Below are 8,161 nucleotides of genomic sequence, written 5' to 3'. Positions count from 1 at the left end.
TTTTTTTATAGATAATTTTAAAAAATATTAGCATTCTGCACTCCTTCTCTATATAAACTATAAGTTTTCGAAATTTCATACTCCAAGTCCAAGTATTTGCTTCACGTATCTTTTTAGATTAGTTATTAAGGTGGGCGCATAGGAGAAAAATGTCTTGCTCAAAATTTCGAGTAGTTATACTGGAGAAGACTACAACTAAATAATATACTGTGCTCAAGTAATGTTGCTGTTGTGAGTACACTAACTTAGATTCTGGGATGGTCTGGGATGGTCTGGGATGGCGTCGGATACCAGGCATATGATGTTGTAGACTACCATATACTACGGTAAACGCTTTCCATCAGGCAATCTGTATGCTCATTTGGTACGCTAAAACACATAACTTTCAAATATTTCAATTTAGAAACGTTAAAATATGTTGATGTGTTTAGTGTGGCCTATATTATATTATATTAGCCATCATTATCATTATGGCTTTAATGATGTAACGAACGAAATTCACATTCAATTTTATAACTAAAAATAAATCGTGATTCAGTTCGTTATCAATTCCATATATTTTTTAATAGTGCTGGATAGATTTGTATTATCATAATTTCTACATCTAAAACAAAAACCAAAATAGCATTCAAAATGAAAACTTTTTTTTATATGTTAATTATACATATAATAAACAAAATCATTATAAAATAAAGATAACATTTCATAATGGTCGCCCCTCCTGTAATTAAAAATGTGGAATCGTCACACGAAAAGGAAGGGCAGGGCACAGCTTCATATTTGAAAATGTTTCAAAAGCTTTCCCACATTTAATTAAGTTAAGAATTATATCAGAGCATTCAGAACTTTGGAATTTGTCATTTTCAACTAAACTTCGTAACAATTTGTGATATTAATTTGTAGATTTGAATATTAAACCATCATTGACGGGAGTATTGTTAAATTGTGTTTGAAACAAATTTATATCTCGTTAATATTAATTTATGCTAATTTATATATATTTTAATTGAAATAGAAATAAAACATTTTTTCAATTTCATCGCTTGTAACATCCATACATCTATAAATAGAAGCTTTCTTACCGTACAAGTCAAGCTCATTGAAAATAGTTCAAGCCGAGCTTCGATAGATGGCGTTGTACATTTTTTCTCGTATTCTACATCGCGCTGGCCAGATTTTTTCGCGTAACATGACTACCGCGGCTCAAGTTTGTGTAATCATACTTACCTGGCGTAGGGGATACCGTGATCATGAAGGCGGTTCCCCCAGAGCGAGGCCTCATCATTGCACTGCGATGGGGTTGACCTCTGCGATTATCCCTAATGCGGATAACTCGGACGCGTAATTTTTGGTAGTGGGGACTGCGTACGCGCTGTCCCCCCATGATTTCTCTCTAAACTTACTGTCTTATAGGCTAGTTACTAGTTTGTCTATTATTTACTTTGTTAAGATCCTTGACTTATTTTTAAACTAGTTGCCCGGACAGAATTCGTTCTGTCAAAAGATAATAGTATTTTTTTTTAAGTATTAAAACCTTCCGTGGACTAAGGAACATACAAAAAATAAATTAGCCGAATTGATCGAGCCGTTCTCGATTTATGGCGCTTAGCAACATTCATTTTTATTTATATAGATAGCTGATAGTAGATTTTGGTGCCCAATAATTTTAACGATTGCGATAACTTAAGGTATAAAGAATTACCGCATTAAACTTGACATTGTTTTAGAAGTTAAAAGCGTACATAAAATAAAAATACCCGGAAAACAATTAAAAATATGTCGATTAGTAATATAAAACTAACTATATATTAATAATATAAAACTAAGTAAGTATAATTATTTAGATTAATAATATAAAACCAAGTAAGACAACAGTGCTGTCAGCAATTTCACACACCTAGTGACCTAATTCTCAAAATATATAATATACTTTACGGACTTTTTGTGGACATAAGATAAGGTATAAAGGAACAAAAAGTCGAACTAAATTATTTTACTATATGTACCTCTGAGGTCCAATGAGATGATCAGAGCCTAGATTCTTTTCGGTATTTTAATAGCATCATATTGCTAACAGACAGACAAATAGACATGACGGGCGGTGGATTTTGTTTTTATAACGTGAATGTTTTGTATCAATAAAGTTAATGGAGTACATAAAAATATCGCCAATTTATTGGCGAAATAGCAATATTTATAGAAATACTAGCTGACCCAGCAAACGTTGTTATGACATATATATTATTAAACACCTTAATCTCCCCCTTGTAAATTAGGGTATGTTAAAATAAATGGTGGACGATTCTCAGACTTACCTAATATGCACGAAAATTTTCATAAAAGTCGATCTAGCCGTTTCGGAGGAGTATTGTAACTAACATTGTGACACGAGAATTTTAATACTACTGTCAGTATAAGACTAGTACTGTCAAGCTATGAACAAAATTGATCGCTTTTGACGTTGTCTTGGTTAAGAAGCTAAACATTTAGATCAAATTATATCAGCAATGTCCATTGTAAGTGGGCTTCACGTGTCGAAACCTTAACTAAATTTGACGTAACACTCGACTAGTGTAAACAATAGTTCCCACAGCACACTTTCCATTTCAAAGTCTATTGGGGAATAAAGAAATAGGGATATATTAGAGAACGTTTCTCATGCTCGAATTCCTTGAAACACATTTATTTACAGTTACATTTTAATATCGTAGTTTAGTTTTATAATAGTTGAATTTTTAAAATAAATTTCTTTGTGATTAAATTTTTAAATATAATTAAAGTGGTGCTGATAATGTCAAGATAATCATATTTATTTATATTTTTTATTTAGAAAAAAATAATTTATTTCGAAATTTTACAATATAATACATATTTACAATTCACAAACTAAGAAGTAAATAATTCCAGTCCGCTTGAACTACAGTGCGCGTCCAAGAATGCTGACAGTATTTCCCCGTTGAATTGTTATGTCGATTCTCTGGACAACAATGAGCCACCCTTCTGGCACCAGTAGTTGGAATAAGACGAGCAGTTAAATCTTTTAAAATACACTTGTTGGTTGGTGGTTGGTTAGTGGTTGGCTAGTGGTTGGCTTATCATCCTTCATGGTTAGACTATTGACTATATAGGCCTAGGCTATGCTATGATAGGCTATATATGCTGACTTTTATTGATATATATATTTTACATCTTTTGCGGTTAGATCATTGAGTGCCATGTACAGCTTTACTTGGTCTAGCCATCGCTTTTAGGACGCTCGGGAGGATTAGTTCCAGGTACCGGCACACAGGTGGAGTCTAAACTGATACACTTTTCGTTTTCTTTCAAGTCCAAAGTCTGTTCAAATCTCGTAATTGATCGAGAGTCGCGAACTTTTAAGATAGTCACAATAGCCTTGTAGTCGCATTTGGAGGTTCTTGCGAGGCCCCAGACAAACATAACTTTGAATTTATGACGTAATTTTTTGAGCGTAAAAGTGATCAAATTAATTAGACAAATGAGGTAAAGTCTGGGAGCGCCATAAAGCCGTGGGCGAAGGTCCACTACGCCCACGCCTTGTTATGCCACTGGTCAGATATATAAAGATAAAGGTAATTTCGTCGTAGTCCTCAGTCCGATGCGGTCATTTTACCTCAGACGCTGCTTTTGGTGCTTATCTACTATGTCACAGACTATAAAGACTGCCGCGGGCTTACTAATTATACATACATATATTTATTTACTGACAATTTAAATTCAAAAGACGTGGTTTTTATTTTGTTTTGTATTTTTTCTTTTTACCGGGGCAATGTCATTATGTAATCCGGCCAATTAATATACGAATTTTGTTGGGCATATAGGCCTCTTTCTCCATGTAGGAGAAAGATTGGAACATATTCCACTCCGTTGCTCCACTGCGTGTTGGCGGATATGTTCCCTATGAGTTATAAAGGTTGTAATGGGAGATGGAAATCAAACCATGTCGAATGCTTTAGTAAGACTACTTTATTAATATGTTACTCACGTAATTTATACTTACATTTAGGATATGTGTATATACGCTAATATAATATAATACGCTATAATGAGCTAATACACTACACCTCCCATCGGGAGCAAAAAAAAAAATTAACAGTACAATTTTTTTTTTGTAAAAACTAATCTAACATACAAGTATGCTGGATATAAAATATGTTAAAAATATGCTAACATAACATTAAACAATATCATTTTCAAATAAAAATTGAATAAATGTCATATTTACTATAATTATAATAGGTTACAATAATATATGCTTAATCTATTTTACGTCAAAATAGTTTTCATTTTTTTTTTCTTTATACTTTATTAAAGTTACATTTTAATCATTTATTATTATCAAACAATAATACAAAAATAATGTCAAGTCAATATTAATTATATAATGCAATAATATTTAAGTGAGTCACAATTATACTTAAAGTTATACAAACATATATCGAGTCTTGTTTCTTTGTTATTCATAATAAGGCTTAGTTCGATTCTTATGAATGATGTCTAATTTTCCGTTTATTTCAACCTCTACATTTGGTGATAAATCTCTAATTACATTGTAGGGTCCAGAGTATAGAGTTTTTAATTTATTACCAGTCTCATTTTTAATAAGGATTTTGTCATTCGGTTTATATGTGAAAGTATTTGTATAAGTATCATATTTCTTTTTCCTACTAAGCTTACTGTTAATTAAATTGTTACGTGCCTCCGTTTGCGATACTTGTAACCTGTATTTAAGTTCGAGGGGATAATTATCATGATTATATAAGGGTTCAATAGTTTTTGTAAGATTACTTGGCAAGCTGCATTTTTTCCCAAAAACTAGTTCATACGGCGTAAACTGGGTAGAGGTGTGGACAGTTGTATTATATGCAAAACACCAGAACGGCAACCAATAACTCCATGTTTCTGGTCTTTGTTCTGTATTGATTCTTAAAAATGAATTTAGACTTTTGTGACTATTTTCTAGTGCGCCAATACTTTGGTGATGATATGCTGTGGAATTCAATTTAGAAATATTTAAAAGTTTACATACCTCTTTAAAAGTATCCGCCATGAATTCTGTACCTCTGTCTGTTGCTATCTCTTTCGGTATACCGTACCTAAGAATAAAATCTGTAACAAAGGCTCGGGCGACCTCGAGTGATGATTTTGTCGTGAGAGGCATTGCGCATACATATTTTGACAACTCGCATTGTAATGTGAGAATATACATGTAATTATTGCTATCTCTATCAAGTGGTCCTACTAAATCTAAAAATACTTTTTCGAATGCAGTATTTGCAGTAGAAGTAATTGACATTGGCTCTTTCAGCGAAATTGTATATTTTTGCTTTTGACATTTAAAACATTTACTAACAAAATTCGTTACATCTTTTTCAATCCCAGGCCAAAAGTAATATTTTTTAATATTATTTATCATTCTTCTGATGCCCGCGTGGCCACTTGTGGGCAACAGATGAAAATCGTTTAATATTACTTTCCTATCGTCAATATTTTCAATACGCTCAACATCTTTTAAAATACATAAACGAGGGCCCTCCCAGTTTTTATAGTTTTTAATTTCGCTCACTAGCTTTTCTACAAATATATAGTTATTTTTATTTTTTATTATGTATATTTCGTCGATCGACATTTTTTTACAAAACTTACTCAGCTCTCTCGCAAATTCGGCTCGCGAAATTTGTGATTGAGAAGCTGGATTTATAAATAAATTAAAGTGAGCGCTATCGTACGAAAAAATACTATTTTCATAATTTATTTTATTCTTATTCCTTAGTATATTCAAGTTATGTTTATCTATAAAGCGTAATTCTACCGAATTTTTGGGTTTTTTATGAATATCGACGACACGTGGTTGATCAGGCCAAGTGTTGCCGTTATTCGTAGTATCAATTTGGGAATTTGAATTCAGTGCTTTCATATCACTCATTCTTCGTCTTTGAGCACGCGTCATCACAAATATACTTTCATTCATCTCTTTCAATTCTTTCGAAGTCACAGTCACACGAGATAATGCATCTGCAGCTGCATTCTCTTTGCCTGTCACATATTCAATAACATAGTCATACTCTTCAAGCACGAGTCTAAATTTAAGTAATCTACTGGATGGATCTTTCATATTAAATAGATAAATTAAAGGTTTGTGATCTGTAATAATTTTGAAACTTCGGCCGTACAAATAAGGTCTAAAATGCTTAACAGCCCAAACCACCGCTAATAACTCCTTTTCAATGGTTGGATAATTTTTTTCGGCTTTATTTAGGGTTCTACTGGCAAATGCAACAGGGCGATTATCTGAATTCGATAAAATAGCTCCAATTGCATAGCCTGAGGCATCTGTTTGGATTATAAATTGATTTTTCTCGGAAAAATCGGGATATTGTAATATTGGAGGCGATATTATATGATATTTTAAAGTTTCAAACGATTTTTGACAATCTTTGTCCCAATTAAATTTAATATTTTTACGACACAACGCGTTTAAAGGATATGCAATTTCTGCAAATTTTGGTATGAATTTTCGATAAAAATTTGCCAAAGCTACAAACCTCCTAGTCTCATCAACATTATGTGGAACCGGGTAATTTTTAATAACACTAATCTTTTCAGGATCGGGTAGGACACCTTCACTAGAAACAACGTGCCCTAAATAAAGTAGTTGCTTTTTAAGAAAATCGCATTTAGACGGGTTTAATTTTAAATTAAAGTTCCGAATCCTTTCAAAGACTTCAATTAAATTTTTATTATGATCTTCTAAATTTCTTCCCATAATTATTAAATCGTCAAGATAACAAAGGCATTTATCATATGTGAGTCCCGCCATTGCCATAGTCATCATGCGTGAAAAGGAACTAGGGCTAGTTTTGAGCCCCATAGGAAGTCTAGTCATTTGATATTGACCAGAAGAGAATGCGGTATATTTCCTACTATTTTCTTCTAACTCAATATTGTAAAATCCTTGATTTAAGTCCAAATGTGAAAAATAAATGCAACCCGAGAGTGAATCTAAAATTTCGTTAATATTTGGGAGTGGAAATCTGTCATCTACGATACAATTATTGAGTTTTCGATAATCTATTACTAAACGCCATTTTTTATCTCCGTCAGAACGTTTGGGTACTAAAAGAACAGGGCTACTCCATTCACTATTACATGGCTCTATAATACCTTCTTTTAATAAATTATCTATTTGTTTTTTAACTTCTAACTTTTGTGAATGGGGAAGTCGATAAGGCTTGGAATACACTGGTACTGTATTAGGTTTTAAAATAATAGAATGCTTATATAATTTCGTTGTGTTTAATTTATCACCTTGAATATAAAAAATATCATTGTATTTAGCACATAAGGATAAAATGCTACTTTTCTCCTCTTTGTTTAAGTGATCTAGTTGTAAGATTGACAATAACTCTTTAACTCGTTCAGAATTATTAGGTGGTTTTTCAAAAGAGCAAATATGAAAATCACTAGCTAAGAAAATAATGGGTTTAAAATCATTAATTTTCAATTGTAAATCTTGTTCAGTTGTATTTAAAATACGTATAGGTATTTGTCCGTCTGTCGGTTTAACTAAGGTACTAGCGATAAAAATTCCACTTTGAATTTCAGATGGACTAACTACACATTCTTCAATCATATTAGTGTGAATAAAATGTATAGATTCAGATCGCGCTGGTATATTTAACAAATTATTTCCCATGTTTATAGGTAAATTTATCTTAATACCTTGATTCCACAATGTTAATGAACAAGCATTAAAGTTCAAGATCGCGTAATATTTATTAAAGAAATCATGTCCAAGTATGCCACTAGCCTTACATGGCAATGAATCAAATACATAAAATTGATGATTTATAATTTGATCCTCAATCAAAAGATCTAGATAAACATATCCGATAGCGTTGATTTTACCTCCCAGACCGCTGACTACAAGATTCTCTTTATGGATTGGAATGTTCTGTGCAATGATATGTTTATACTTAACAGCTGAAATTGAGGCGCCAGTGTCAAGTAATAAGTTATAAGAATAATTGTTTGATGAATTAATATTTACATAACAAGTACTATTAGATGATAATATAATATTTTTAGTCACGAAAAAAATTATTAGGGTTGTCAGTATTAGAATTTTTATCATTCGAATTTG

General features: G+C 32.0%; 1 non-coding gene across 1 annotated transcript; it reads left to right on the top strand.

Moving 5' to 3' along the window:
- The first annotated feature begins 1,219 nt into the window (after nucleotides 1-1,219).
- On the top strand, nucleotides 1,220-1,381 carry LOC123658460. Its single transcript, XR_006743878.1, has one exon. It is a non-coding gene; the product is annotated as a U1 spliceosomal RNA (small nuclear RNA).
- The last annotated feature ends 6,780 nt before the right edge of the window (nucleotides 1,382-8,161 follow it).

The sequence above is a fragment of the Melitaea cinxia genome, chromosome 1, assembly GCF_905220565.1.
Source record: "Melitaea cinxia chromosome 1, ilMelCinx1.1, whole genome shotgun sequence".
NCBI classification, from domain to species: domain Eukaryota; kingdom Metazoa; phylum Arthropoda; class Insecta; order Lepidoptera; family Nymphalidae; genus Melitaea; species Melitaea cinxia.
This window is presented reverse-complemented; position numbering and strand designations above follow the sequence as displayed.